Source organism: Primulina eburnea, chromosome 15, assembly GCF_022965805.1.
Source record: "Primulina eburnea isolate SZY01 chromosome 15, ASM2296580v1, whole genome shotgun sequence".
Taxonomy (NCBI): Eukaryota; Viridiplantae; Streptophyta; class Magnoliopsida; order Lamiales; family Gesneriaceae; genus Primulina; species Primulina eburnea.
This window is the reverse complement of record NC_133115.1, coordinates 8,132,596-8,147,773: the sequence shown is the minus strand read 5'-3', so window position 1 is coordinate 8,147,773 and position 15,178 is coordinate 8,132,596.

The window sequence follows — 15,178 nt, the reverse complement described above, 5'->3', positions numbered from 1 at the left end:
CCTGTTGATTCGTCCGGTTATAGACTGATTCGTCTATTTATTGGCTGATTCGCCTAATTATAGCTGATTCGCTATATTTTGACTGATTCGTCTAAACTTAAGCTGATTCGCTTAATTACAGGCTGATTCGTCTGGTTATTGGCTGATTCGCCTAATTCTTGACTGATTCGTCAATTCTGCGGCTGATTCGCCCAGACACTGAATATATGAATTATATCGATGCCGTTTAGGGATTGAGTCATTCCTATCGACTGAGATTCGGTATATTATCATTATTCAGACATCGGGATCCCTAGGATAGAGTTGAGTCGAGTCTGAGACGACGTGTTAGTTGAGTCGAGTCTGAGATAACGCGTCGGTTGAGTTGAGTCGGATATGACAGGTTGAATTACATTGTTTATATCATTCATGTTTATTGAATGCTTGATATTGATTATGTTTCTGATTTGAGACATGTTATGAATACTTCTTATATGCTTTCGTATATGTTTTTATATGACTGCATGTTTACATTGTTTATACTGGGATATTTATATCTCACCGGAGTTATCCGGCTGTTGTCTTGTTTTGTATGTGTGCATGACAACAGGTGGGGCTGGAGCAGGGTCAAGAAGAGGATGAGAGAAGATTAGATAGCGTGGAGGCTCCGGACTTGGTTAGAGATAGGGTTAGACACTTGATATTAGCTGTTAAACCCTAGTTGAATAAATGTATGTAGTACAGGACTTGTACTTTTATACTGAGTTGTATGTTCATGTTTAATATGTAATTTGAGTAAATTACATTACGTTTCCGCTTTGTATTTGGAAAAAATTTAGACCCTGTTTTATAATTGATTAATTAGTCCCAATGATGATTAAGTACTTGATTAGCGTCCGGGTCCCCACACAAGTTTTGCCCATAAAGTCTTCCAAAAGTAACTTAAGAATTTAACATCGCGACCAGAAACAATAGTCCTAGGCATGCCATGCAACCTAACGACTTCTCTAAAGAACAAATCCGCAATGTTTGAAGCATCATCGGTTTTATGACAAGCTATAAAATGTTCCATCTTAGAGAATCTATCCACAACAACAAAAATAGAATCCCTCCCCTTCTTAGTCCTAGGCAACCCCAAAATAAAATCCATAGAAATGTCAATCCAATTTCTTTTTAAAAATAGCACGCAAAAGTGTTCCCAAAGTTCTATTGACAACTTCAGTTTGTCCATCAGTTGGAGGATGATAATTAGTGGAAAACAACAATTTTGTGCCAAGTTTAGCCCATGAAGTATTCCAAAAGTGACTCAATAACATAAGATCGCGACGAGAAACAATAGTCCTAGGCATGCCATGCAACCTAGCGACTTCTCTAAAGAACAAATCCGCAATGTTTGAAGCATCATCGGTTTTATGACAAGCTATAAAATGTGCCATCATAGAGAATCTATCCACAACAACAAAAAAAGAATCCCTCCCCTTCTTAGTCCTAGGCAACCCAAAATAAAGTCCATAGAAATGTCAAACCAAGTTCTTTTTTAGAATAGCACGCAAATGTGTTCCCAAAGTTCTATGGAACACTTCAGTTTGTTCATCAGTTTGAGGATGACAAGTAGTAGAAAACAACAATTTTGTGCCAAGTTTAGTCCATAAATTATTCCAAAAGTGACTCAATAATTTAAGATCGCGACGAGAAACAATAGTCCTAGGCATGCCATGCAACCTAGCGAATTCTCTAAAGAACAAATCCGCAATGTTTGAAGCATCATCGGTTTTATGACAAGCTATTAAATGTGCCATCATAGAGAATCTATCCACAACAACAAAAATAGAATCCCTCCCCTTCTTAGTCCTAGGCAACCCAAAATAAAGTCCATAGAAATGTCAAACCAAGTTCTTTTTAAGAATAGCACGCAAAAGTGTTCCTAAAGTTCTATTGACAATATCAGTTTGTCAATCCGTTTGAGGATGACAAGTAGTAGAAAACAACAATTTTGTGCCAAGTTTAGCCCATAAAGTATTCCAAAAGTAACTCAAAAATTTAACATCGCGACCAGAAACAATAGTCCTAGGCATGCCATGCAACCTAGCGGCTTCTCTAAAGAACAAATCCGCAATGTTTGAAGCATCATCGGTTTTATGACAAGCTATAAAATGTGCCATCTTAGAGAATCTATCCACAGCAACAAATATAGAATCCCTCCCCTTTTTAGTCCTAGGCAACCCCAAAATAAAGTCCATAGAAATGCCAATCCAAGTTCTTTTTAAGAATAGCACGCAAAAGTGTTCCCAAAGTTCTATTGACAACTTCAGTTTGTCCATCAGTTTGAGGATGAAAAGTAGTAGAAAACAACAATTTTGTGCCAAGTTTTGCCCATAAAGTCTTCCAAAAGTAACTCAAGAATTTAACATCGCGACGAGAAACAATAGTCCTAGGCATGCCATGCAACCTAACGAATTCTCTAAAGAACAAATCCGCAATGTTTGAAGCATCATCGGTTTTATGACAAGCTACAAAATGTGTAATCTTAGAGATTCTATCCATAGTAACAAAAATAGAATCACTCCCCTTTTTAGTCCGAGGCAACCCCAAAATAAAGTCGATAGAAATGCCAATCCAAGTTCTTTTTAAGAATAGCACGCAAAAGTGTTCCCAAAGTTCTATTGACAACTTCAGTTTGTTCATCAGTTTGAGGATGACAAGTAGTAGAAAACAACAATTTTGTGCCAAGTTTAGCCCATAAAGTATTCCAAAAGTGACTCAAGAATTTAAGATCGCGACCAGAAACAATAGTCCTAGGCATGCCATGCAACCTAGCGACTTCTCTAAAGAACAAATCCGTAATGTTTGAAGCATCATCGGTTTTATGACAAGCTATAAAATGTTCCATCATAGAGAATCTATCCACAACAACAAAAATAGAATCCCTCCCCTTCTTAGTCCTAGGCAACCCCAAAATAAAGTCCATAGAAATGTCAATCCAAGTTCTTTTTAAAAATAGCACGCAAAAGTGTTCCCAAAGTTCTATTGACAACTTCAGTTTGTCCATCAGTTTGAGGATGACATGTAGTAGAAAACAACAATTTTGTGCCAAGTTTAGCCCATAAAGTATTCCAAAAGTAACCCAAGAATTTAAGATCGCGACGAGAAACAATAGTCCTAGGCATGCCATGCAACCTAGCGACTTCTCTAAAGAACAAATCCGCCATGTTTGAAGCATAATCGGTTTTATGACAAGCTATAAAATGTGCCATCTTAGAGAATCTATCCACAACAACAAAAATAGAATCCCTCCCCTTCTTAGTCCTAGCCAACCCAAAATAAAGTCCATAGAAATGTCAATCCAAGTTCTTTTTAAGAATAGCACGCAAAAGTGTTCCCAAAGTTCTATTGACAACTTCAGTTTGTCCATCAGTTTGAGGATGACAAGTAGTAGAAAACAACAATTTTGTGCCAAGTTTAGCCCATAAAGTATTCCAAAAGTGACTCAAGAATTTAAGATCGCGACGAGAAACAATAGTCCTAGGCATGCCATGCAACCTAGTGTCTTCTCTAAAGAACAAATCCGCCATGTTTGAAGCATCATCGGTTTTATGACAAGCTATAAAATGTGCCATCTTAGAGAATCTATCCACAGCAACAAAAATAGAATCCCTCCCCTTTTTAGTCCTAGGCAACCCCAAAATAAAGTCCATAGAAATGCCAATCCAAGTTTTTTTTAAGAATAGCACGCAAAAGTGTTCCCAAAGTTCTATTGACAACTTCAGTTTGTCCATCAGTTTGAGGATGACAAGTAGTAGAAAACAACAATTTTGTGACAAGTTTAGCCCATATAGTCTTCCAAAAGTAACTCAAGAATTTAACATCGCGACCAGAAACAATAGTCCTAGGCATGCCATGCAACCTAGCGACTTCTCTAAGAACAAATCCGCAATGTTTGAAGCATCATCGGTTTTATGACAAGCTACTAAAATGTGCCATCATAGAGAATCTATCCACAACAACAAAAATAGAATCCCTCCCCTTCTTAGTCCTAGGCAACCCAAAATAAAGTCCATAGAAATGTCAAACCAAGTTCTTTTTAAGAATAGCACGCAAAAGTGTTCCCAAAGTTCTATTGACAACTTCAGTTTGTCCATCCGTTTGAGGATGACAAGTAGTAGAAAACAACAATTTTGTGCCAAGTTTAGCCCATAAAGTATTCCAAAAGTAACTCAAGAATTTAACATCGCGACCAGAAACAATAGTCCTAGGCATGCCATGCAACCTAGCGACTTCTCTAAAGAACAAATCCGCAATGTTTGAAGCATCATCGGTTTTATGACAAGCTATAAAATGTGCCATCTTAGAGAATCTATCCACAGCAACAAAAATAGAATCCCTCCCCTTTTTAGTCCTAGGCAACCCCAAAATAAAGTCCATAGAAATGCCAATCCAAGTTCTTTTTAAGAATAGCACGCAAAAGTGTTCCCAAAGTTCTATTGACAACTTCAGTTTGTCCATCAGTTTGAGGATGAAAAGTAGTAGAAAACAACAATTTTGTGCCAAGTTTTGCCCATAAAGTCTTCCAAAAGTAACTCAAGAATTTAACATCGCGACGAGAAACAATAGTCCTAGGCATGCCATGCAACCTAACGAATTCTCTAAAGAACAAATCCGCAATGTTTGAAGCATCATCGGTTTTATGACAAGCTACAAAATGTGTAATCTTAGAGATTCTATCCATAGTAACAAAAATAGAATCACTCCCCTTTTTAGTCCGAGGCAACCCCAAAATAAAGTCGATAGAAATGCCAATCCAAGTTCTTTTTAAGAATAGCACGCAAAAGTGTTCCCAAAGTTCTATTGACAACTTCAGTTTGTTCATCAGTTTGAGGATGACAAGTAGTAGAAAACAACAATTTTGTGCCAAGTTTAGCCCATAAAGTATTCCAAAAGTGACTCAAGAATTTAAGATCGCGACCAGAAACAATAGTCCTAGGCATGCCATGCAACCTAGCGACTTCTCTAAAGAACAAATCCGTAATGTTTGAAGCATCATCGGTTTTATGACAAGCTATAAAATGTTCCATCATAGAGAATCTATCCACAACAACAAAAATAGAATCCCTCCCCTTCTTAGTCCTAGGCAACCCCAAAATAAAGTCCATAGAAATGTCAATCCAAGTTCTTTTTAAAAATAGCACGCAAAAGTGTTCCCAAAGTTCTATTGACAACTTCAGTTTGTCCATCAGTTTGAGGATGACATGTAGTAGAAAACAACAATTTTGTGCCAAGTTTAGCACATAAAGTATTCCAAAAGTAACCCAAGAATTTAAGATCGCGACGAGAAACAATAGTCCTAGGCATGCCATGCAACCTAGCGACTTCTCTAAAGAACAAATCCGCCATGTTTGAAGCATAATCGGTTTTATGACAAGCTATAAAATGTGCCATCTTAGAGAATCTATCCACAACAACAAAAATAGAATCCCTCCCCTTCTTAGTCCTAGCCAACCCAAAATAAAGTCCATAGAAATGTCAATCCAAGTTCTTTTTAAGAATAGCACGCAAAAGTGTTCCCAAAGTTCTATTGACAACTTCAGTTTGTCCATCAGTTTGAGGATGACAAGTAGTAGAAAACAACAATTTTGTGCCAAGTTTAGCCCATAAAGTATTCCAAAAGTGACTCAAGAATTTAAGATCGCGACGAGAAACAATAGTCCTAGGCATGCCATGCAACCTAGTGTCTTCTCTAAAGAACAAATCCGCCATGTTTGAAGCATCATCGGTTTTATGACAAGCTATAAAATGTGCCATCTTAGAGAATCTATCCACAGCAACAAAAATAGAATCCCTCCCCTTTTTAGCCCTAGGCAACCCCAAAATAAAGTCCATAGAAATGCCAATCCAAGTTTTTTTTAAGAATAGCACGCAAAAGTGTTCCCAAAGTTCTATTGACAACTTCAGTTTGTCCATCAGTTTGAGGATGACAAGTAGTAGAAAACAACAATTTTGTGACAAGTTTAGCCCATATAGTCTTCCAAAAGTAACTCAAGAATTTAACATCGCGACCAGAAACAATAGTACTAGGCATGCCATGCAACCTAGCGACTTCTCTAAGAACAAATCCGCAATGTTTGAAGCATCATCGGTTTTATGACAAGCTACAAAATGTGCCATCATAGAGAATCTATCCACAACAACAAAAAAAGAATCCCTCCCCTTCTTAGTCCTAGGCAACCCAAAATAAAGTCCATAGAAATGTCAAACCAAGTTCTTTTTAAGAATAGCACGCAAAAGTGTTCCCAAAGTTCTATTGACAACTTCAGTTTGTCCATCCGTTTGAGGATGACAAGTAGTAGAAAACAACAATTTTGTGTCAAGTTTAGCCCATAAAGTATTCCAAAAGTAACTCAAGAATTTAACATCTCGACCAGAAACAATAATTTGAATTTAACTCAAGACTTCTATAAAGAACAAATCCGCAATGTTTGAAGCATCATCGGTTTTATGACAAGCTATAAAATGTGCCATCTCAGAGAATCTATCCACAGCAACAAAAATACAATCCCTTCCCTTTTTAGTCCTAGGCAACCCCAAAATAAAGTCCATAGAAATGCCAATCCAAGTTCTTTTTAAGAATAGCACGCAAAAGTGTTCCCAAAGTTCTATTGACAACTTCAGTTTGTGCATCAGTTTGAGGATGAAAAGTAGTAGAGGACAACAATTTTGTGCCAAGTTTTGCCCATAAAGTCTTCCAAAAGTAACTTAAGAATTTAACATCGCGACCAGAAACAATAGTCCTAGGCATGCCATGCAACCTAACGACTTCTCTAAAGAACAAATCCACAATGTTTGAAGCATCATCGGTTTTATGACAAGCTATAAAATGTTCCATCTTAGAGAATCTATCCACAACAACAAAAATAGAATCCCTCCCCTTCTTAGTCCTAGGCAACCCCAAAATAAAATCCATAGAAATGTCAATCCAATTTCTTTTTAAAAATAGCACGCAAAAGTGTTCCCAAAGTTCTATTGACAACTTCAGTTTGTCCATCAGTTGGAGGATGATAATTAGTGGAAAACAACAATTTTGTGCCAAGTTTAGCCCATGAAGTATTCCAAAAGTGACTCAATAACATAAGATCGCGACGAGAAACAATAGTCCTAGGCATGCCATGCAACCTAGCGACTTCTCTAAAGAACAAATCCGCAATGTTTGAAGCATCATCGGTTTTATGACAAGCTATAAAATGTGCCATCATAGAGAATCTATCCACAACAACAAAAATAGAATCCCTCCCCTTCTTAGTCCTAGGCAACCCAAAATAAAGTCCATAGAAATGTCAAACCAAGTTCTTTTTTAGAATAGCACGCAAATGTGTTCCCAAAGTTCTATTGAACACTTCAGTTTGTCCATCAGTTTGAGGATGACAAGTAGTAGAAAACAACAATTTTGTGCCAAGTTTAGTCCATAAATTATTCCAAAAGTGACTCAATAATTTAAGATCGCGACGAGAAACAATAGTCCTAGGCATGCCATGCAACCTAGCGAATTCTCTAAAGAACAAATCCGCAATGTTTGAAGCATCATCGGTTTTATGACAAGCTATTAAATGTGCCATCATAGAGAATCTATCCACAACAACAAAAATAGAATCCCTCCCCTTCTTAGTCCTAGGCAACCCAAAATAAAGTCCATAGAAATGTCAAACCAAGTTCTTTTTAAGAATAGCACGCAAAAGTGTTCCTAAAGTTCTATTGACAATTTCAGTTTGTCAATCCGTTTGAAGATGACAAGTAGTAGAAAACAACAATTTTGTGTCAAGTTTAGCCCATATAGTATTCCAAAAGTAACTCAAGAATTTAACATCGCGACCAGAAACAATAGTCCTAGGCATGCCATGCAACCTAACGACTTCTCTAAAGAACAAATCCGCAATGTTTGAAGCATCATCGGTTTTATGACAAGCTATAAAATGTGCCATCTTAGAGATTCTATCCATAGTAACAAAAATAGAATCCCTCCCCTTTTTAGTCCTAGGCAACCCCAAAATAAAGTCTATAGAAATGCCAATCCAAGTTCTTTTTAAGAATAGCATGCAAAAGTGTTCCCAAAGTTCTATTGACAACTTCAGTTTGTTCATCAGTTTGAGGATGACAAGTAGTAGAAAACAACAATTTTGTGCCAAGTTTAGCCCATAAAGTATTCCAAAAGTGACTCAAGAATTTAAGATCGCGACCAGAAACAATAATCCTAGGCATGCCATGCAACCTAGCGACTTCTCTAAAGAACAAATCCGCAATGTTTGAAGCATCATCGGTTTTATGACAAGCTATAAAATGTTCCATCATAGAGAATCTATCCACAACAACAAAAATAGAATCCCTCCCCTTCTTAGTCCTAGGCAACCCCAAAATAAAGTCCATAGAAATGTCAATCCAAGTTCTTTTTAAAAATAGCACGCAAAAGTGTTCCCAAAGTTCTATTGACAACTTCAATTTGTCCATCAGTTTGAGGATGACATGTAGTAGAAAACAACAATTTTGTGCCAAGTTTAGCCCATAAAGTATTCCAAAAGTAACCCAAGAATTTAAGATCGCGACGAGAAACAATAGTCCTAGGCATGCCATGCAACCTAGCGACTTCTCTAAAGAACAAATCCGCCATGTTTGAAGCATAATCGGTTTATGACAAGCTATAAAATGTGCCATCTTAGAGAATCTATCCACAACAACAAAAATAGAATCCCTCCCCTTCTTAGTCCTAGGCAACCCAAAATAAAGTCCATAGAAATGTCAATCCAAGTTCTTTTTAAGAATAGCATGCAAAAGTGTTCCCAAAGTTCTATTGACAACTTCAGTTTGTTCATCAGTTTGAGGATGACAAGTAGTAGAAAACAACAATTTTGTGCCAAGTTTAGCCCATAAAGTATTCCAAAAGTGACTCAAGAATTTAAGATCGCGACCAGAAACAATAATCCTAGGCATGCCATGCAACCTAGCGACTTCTCTAAAGAACAAATCCGCAATGTTTGAAGCATCATCGGTTTTATGACAAGCTATAAAATGTTCCATCATAGAGAATCTATCCACAACAACAAAAATAGAATCCCTCCCCTTCTTAGTCCTAGGCAACCCCAAAATAAAGTCCATAGAAATGTCAATCCAAGTTCTTTTTAAAAATAGCACGCAAAAGTGTTCCCAAAGTTCTATTGACAACTTCAATTTGTCCATCAGTTTGAGGATGACATGTAGTAGAAAACAACAATTTTGTTCCAAGTTTAGCCCATAAAGCATTCCAAAAGTAACTCAAGAATTTAAGATCGCGACGAGAAACAATAGTCCTAGGCATGCCATGCAACCTAGCGACTTCTCTAAAGAACAAATCCGCAATGTTGGAAGCATCATCGGTTTTATAACAAGCTATAAAATGTGTCATCATAGAGAATTTATCCACAACAACAAAAAAAGAATCCCTCCCCTTCTTAGTCCTAGGCAACCCAAAATAAAGTCCATAGAAATGTCAAACCAAGTTCTTTTTAAGAATAGCACGCAAAAGTGTTCCTAAAGTTCTATTGACAACTTCAGTTTGTCCATCCGTTTGAGGATGACAAGTAGTAGAAAACAACAATTTTGTTGCAAGTTTAGCCCATAAAGTATTCCAAAAGTAACTCAAGAATTTAACATCGCGACCAGAAACAATAGTCCTAGGCATGCCATGCAACCTAACGACTTCTCTAAAAAACAAATCCGCAATGTTTGAAGCATCATCGGTTTTATGACAAGCTATAAAATGTGTCATCTTAGAGAATCTATCCAGAGTAACAAAAATAGAATCCCTCCCCTTTTTAGTCCTAGGCAACCCCAAAATAGAGTCTATAGAAATGCCTATCCAAGTTCTTTTTAAGAATAGCACGTAAAAGTGTTCCCAAAGTTCTATTGACAACTTCAGTTTGTTCATCAGTTTGAGGATGACAAGTAGTAGAAAACAACAATTTTGTGCCAAGTTTAGCCCATAAAGTATTCCAAAAGTAACTCAAGAATTTAACATCGCGACCAGAAACAATAGTCCTAGGCAAGCCATGCAACCTAACGACTTCTCTAAAGAACAAATCCGCAATGTTTGAAGTATCATCGGTTTTATGACAAGCTATAAAATGTGTCATCTTAGAGATCTATCCACAGCAACAAAAATAGAATCCCCCTTCTTAGTCCTAGGCAACCCAAAATAAAGTCCATAGAAATGTCAAACCAAATTCTTTTTAAGAATAGCACGCAAAAGTGTTCCCAAAGTTCTATTGACAACTTCAGTTTATCCATCCGTTTGAGGATGACAAGTAGTAGAAAACAACAATTTTGTGCCAAGTTTAGCCCATAAAGTATTCCAAAAGTAACTGAAAAATTTAACATCGCGACCAGAAACAATACTCCTAGGCATGCCATGCAACCTAGCGGCTTCTCTAAAGAACAAATCCGCAATGTTTGAAGCATCATCGGTTTTATGACAAGCTATAAAATGTGCCATCTTAGAGAATCTATCCACTGCAACAAAAATAGAATCCCTCCCCTTTTTAGTCCTAGGCAACCCCAAAATAAAGTCCATAGAAATGCCAATCCAAGTTCTTTTTAAGAATAGCACGCAAAAGTGTTCCCAAAGTTCTATTGACAACTTCAGTTTGTCCATCAGTTTGAGGATGAAAAGTAGTAGAAAACAACAATTTTGTGCCAAGTTTTGCCCATAAAGTCTTCCAAAAGTAACTCAAGAATTTAACATCACGACGAGAAACAATAGTCCTAGGCATGCCATGCAACCTAACGAATTCTCTAAAGAACAAATCCGCAATGTTTGAAGCATCATCGGTTTTATGACAAGCTACAAAATGTGTAATCTTAGAGATTCTATCCATAGTAACAAAAATAGAATCACTCCTCTTTTTAGTCCGAGGCAACCCCAAAATAAAGTCGATAGAAATGCCAATCCAAGTTCTTTTTAAGAATAGCACGCAAAAGTGTTCCCAAAGTTCTATTGACAACTTCAGTTTGTTCATCAGTTTGAGGATGACAAGTAGTAGAAAACAACAATTTTGTGCCAAGTTTAGCCCATAAAGTATTCCAAGAGTGACTCAAGAATTTAAGATCGCGACCAGAAACAATAGTCCTAGGCATGCCATGCAACCTAGCGACTTCTCTAAAGAACAAATCCGTAATGTTTGAAGCATCATCGGTTTTATGACATGCTATAAAATGTTCCATCATAGAGAATCTATCCACAACAACAAAAATAGAATCCCTCCCCTTCTTAGTCCTAGGCAACCCCAAAATAAAGTCCATAGAAATGTCAATCCAAGTTCTTTTTAAAAATAGCGCAAAAGTGTTCCCAAAGTTCTATTAACAACTTCAGTTTGTCCATCAGTTTGAGGATGACATGTAGTAGAAAACAACAATTTTGTGCCAAGTTTAGCCCATAAAGTATTCCAAAAGTAACCCAAGAATTTAAGATCACGACGAGAAACAATAGTCCTAGGCATGCCATGCAACCTAGCGACTTCTCTAAAGAACAAATCCGCCATGTTTGAAGCATAATCGGTTTATGACAAGCTATAAAATGTGCCATCTTAGAGAATCTATCCACAACAACAAAAATAGAATCCCTCCCCTTCTTAGTCCTAGGCAACCCAAAATAAAGTCCATAGAAATGTCAATCCAAGTTCTTTTTAAGAATAGCACGCAAAAGTGTTCCCAAAGTTCTATTGACAACTTCAGTTTGTCCATCAATTTGAGGATGACAAGTAGTAGAAAACAACAATTTTGTGCCAAGTTTAGCCCATAAAGTATTCCAAAAGTGACTCAAGAATTTAAGATCGCGACGAGAAACAATAGTCCTAGGCATGCCATGCAACCTAGCGACTTCTCTAAAGAACAAATCCACAATGTTTGAAGCATCATCGGTTTTATGACAAGCTATAAAATGTGCCATCTTAGAGAATCTATCCACAACAACAAAAATAGAATCCCTCCCCTTCTTAGTCCTAGGCAACCCAAAATAAAGTCCATAGAAATGTCAAACCAAGTTCTTTTTAAGAATAGCACGCAAAAGTGTTCCCAAAGTTCTATTGACAACTTCAGTTTGTCCATCCGTTTGAGGATGACAAGTAGTAGAAAACAACAATTTTGTGCCAAGTTTAGCCCATAAAGTATTCCAAAAGTAACTCAAAAATTTAACATCGCGACCAGAAACAATAGTCCTAGGCATGCCATGCAACCTAGCGGCTTCTCTAAAGAACAAATCCGCAATGTTTGAAGCATCATCGGTTTTATGACAAGCTATAAAATGTGCCATCTTAGAGAATCTATCCACAGCAACAAAAATAGAATCTCTCCCCTTTTTAGTCCTAGGCAACCCCAAAATTGTAATGCCCGGAAATGTTAAAAATGTGAAGGGTACAATGTTGGAACAGATTCAGTGGCGCCCGAGCGGTAGAAAAGTCCCGCCCGAGCGCCATTGTTCAACAATGTTATGCTTTGGACAGAACCTTCCGCGCCCGAGCGGTACATTTTGACCGCCCGAGCGCCAAAGTGTCATTCGAAAAGTGTTGGACAGAGACTGCCGCGCCCGAGCGGTACATTCTTACCGCCCGAGCGCCGCCTGAAATGTGTAAAATTTTAAAGAAGACACGTATGAGATTACATGCAATATATATAATGTGTTGTCTTCACTTTCCTTCATTCAGACAACAAGAACCGAGAGCAAGCTTATTCCCTCAAGCTTTCCATGATAGAATTAGTATTGTGAATGATTTAATTATCCGAATTGTATTCCGAGTCCGGATTTGTGATCCTTGCAACAAGAGCTAGCTAAGGATGTAAGTATTGTTCAATTCCAGCATGCTTCGAAATATATGTGTTGGAGAAATTTTGATTTTGTTGTAAATATGTGTTCTTGATATATAGAGCATCGTATATTCGTTGTCAGATTGATTTTCAGATACCGTATGACGTTGTTTCGAAATTCCAGCATGTATTATGAGAGATTATGCAGATTTTCAGTGTTGAAATGATTGTGCTATTGATGTTGAATTGATTGAGGTTAATCGATTATTGTTATGTTGAGATTGAGTTATCGGTATCGCGAGACTACGCCGTTACGCCGTTGAATTACATTGAAAGCGATTACAGAATTGTACATTGAGATGTATATTGATAGAGTGCACATTTATTATGCTATTTCAGATTTGTATTGACTACTTGGTATTCGAGACTTCGACTACGACACCGACTATTCGACAAGAAAGGTATAATTCATGTGGTCTCGGGATTGCACAACTCGATTCAGATTTGATACGAGTTTCCCTAAATCACATACTAGATTGTTATTACATTGATTATGTAATGTCTTGTTCATTGATTTATATTCGAGTCCTGAGATAGGAGATATTGGCAGACTGGTCAAAACTAGACGTTTCGGTGTATCGTCGCATAGTAGTAGATTTGCTCTATGTGTAGACCCTCGATACAGAGTTGACCGAAGTCTAGGAATAAGACGTACCGTCGCCCCGAGTGGTTGGGTAGGTGACAGACCGTCTTATTCACACCGGGATCCCTAGATAAGAAATGAGTCGAGTCAAGATTTAAATGTTGAATACAGATTTGTATTCTTCGACATGTTTAGATTTGCATTCATGTTAATTGATATATGCTATGCTTTTGTACATGATTATGACATTGCATGCATCCATGTTTTATACTGGGATATGTTCTCACCGGAGTTATCCGGCTGTTGTCGTGTCTGTATGTGTGCATGGCAACAGGTGGGGCAGGGGTCTCGAGCTAGATGAGAGATTGATGATAGCGTGGAGATCTCGGGCATGGAAGATTGCTAGTGTTTCCTACTAGACTTGTACTACTTATGGTTGTGGTTGTTATTTGAACACTAGTGTATGCTTGTACGAACAGACTTGTATGTACCTGATGCTGTTTAATTATTATAAAGATATTTCATGTTTTGATTATACATTTGAATTAAGGTTAAAAGCAAAATTTTGACCCACATTTTCGAACAAAGATCCAATTAAATCCCAAAAGAATTGAGTTAGAGCTCGGGTCCCCACAACAGGTGGTATCAGAGCAGTAGGTTTTTTAGACTGAGATAGAGTAGAATGAGCAGGTAGATCGAGTCATCTTCCTTGCTTTTGATGTGCTAGCATGACTATTGCTTTCCCTATTATATGTTGTTGTATTATCTGAATTGAGTTACAGCATGTCAAGCCTGAATCAGAACCGATTCTCGATCAGAGGTATATGATCAAAGGAGGGCTGAGACAGATGATATTGATTGTATACTAATCAGTGTTATAATCAGATTTATGCCGCCTAGACGTATACCATAGCCAGAGCAGGGTAGCACATCAGGTGCACAGATGGATGTCACCGCTACGCCGATGGAGACCTTATTGAAGAGATTTCAGTCTTTTCATCCGCCTACCCTGAAGGGCACAGAGAGTGCAGTAGAGTGCGAGAGCAGGCTTGATGATATCGAGATGTTGTTTGAGTCTTTGGCATATACTGATGAGCGACGTGTGAAGTTGATAGGGCATCAGATGCAAGAGGTTGCCAAGAGCTGGTGGTTGACTACGAAGAGAGCCTTGGAGCACCGAGGCAGTGATGTCACGTGGAAAGTCTTCAAAGATGAGTTTTATCAGCGCTTCTTCCCCGTTTCCTACCGAAAAGATAAAGGAGCTGAATTTGCGAATTTAAAGCAGGGACAGTGGAACATCGAGGAGTATGTTGCTAAATTTTCTGCGTTGCTTCGATTTGCACCGCATGTAGCAGGGAACGACGAGGCAGTGGCCGATCAGTTTATCAATGGGTTGAATCCAGATGTTTTTACCTTGGTGAACACGGGCCGGCCTAGTACTTTTTCAGAGGCACTGAACCGAGCTAAGGGAGCAAAGGCTGGCTTGATCAGGCAGCGAGGCGCTTCCTACGGTGTTCAGGGACAGAGACTGCCACAGTCCACGACCATACAGTTTTCACCACCTCCTCCTCGTTTTGACAGTGGAGCTAGTGGTAGTGGCAAGAAGGAATTTTTGAAGGCTAAGGGCAAGCAGTTTAAGAAATCCGGGAGCAGTTCATCGAGTTCGAGTGGATCCCGACAGAGAGGTCATGGGTCAGATTATAGTGGCGTATACTGTGGTTCGTGCGGAGGGCGACATGC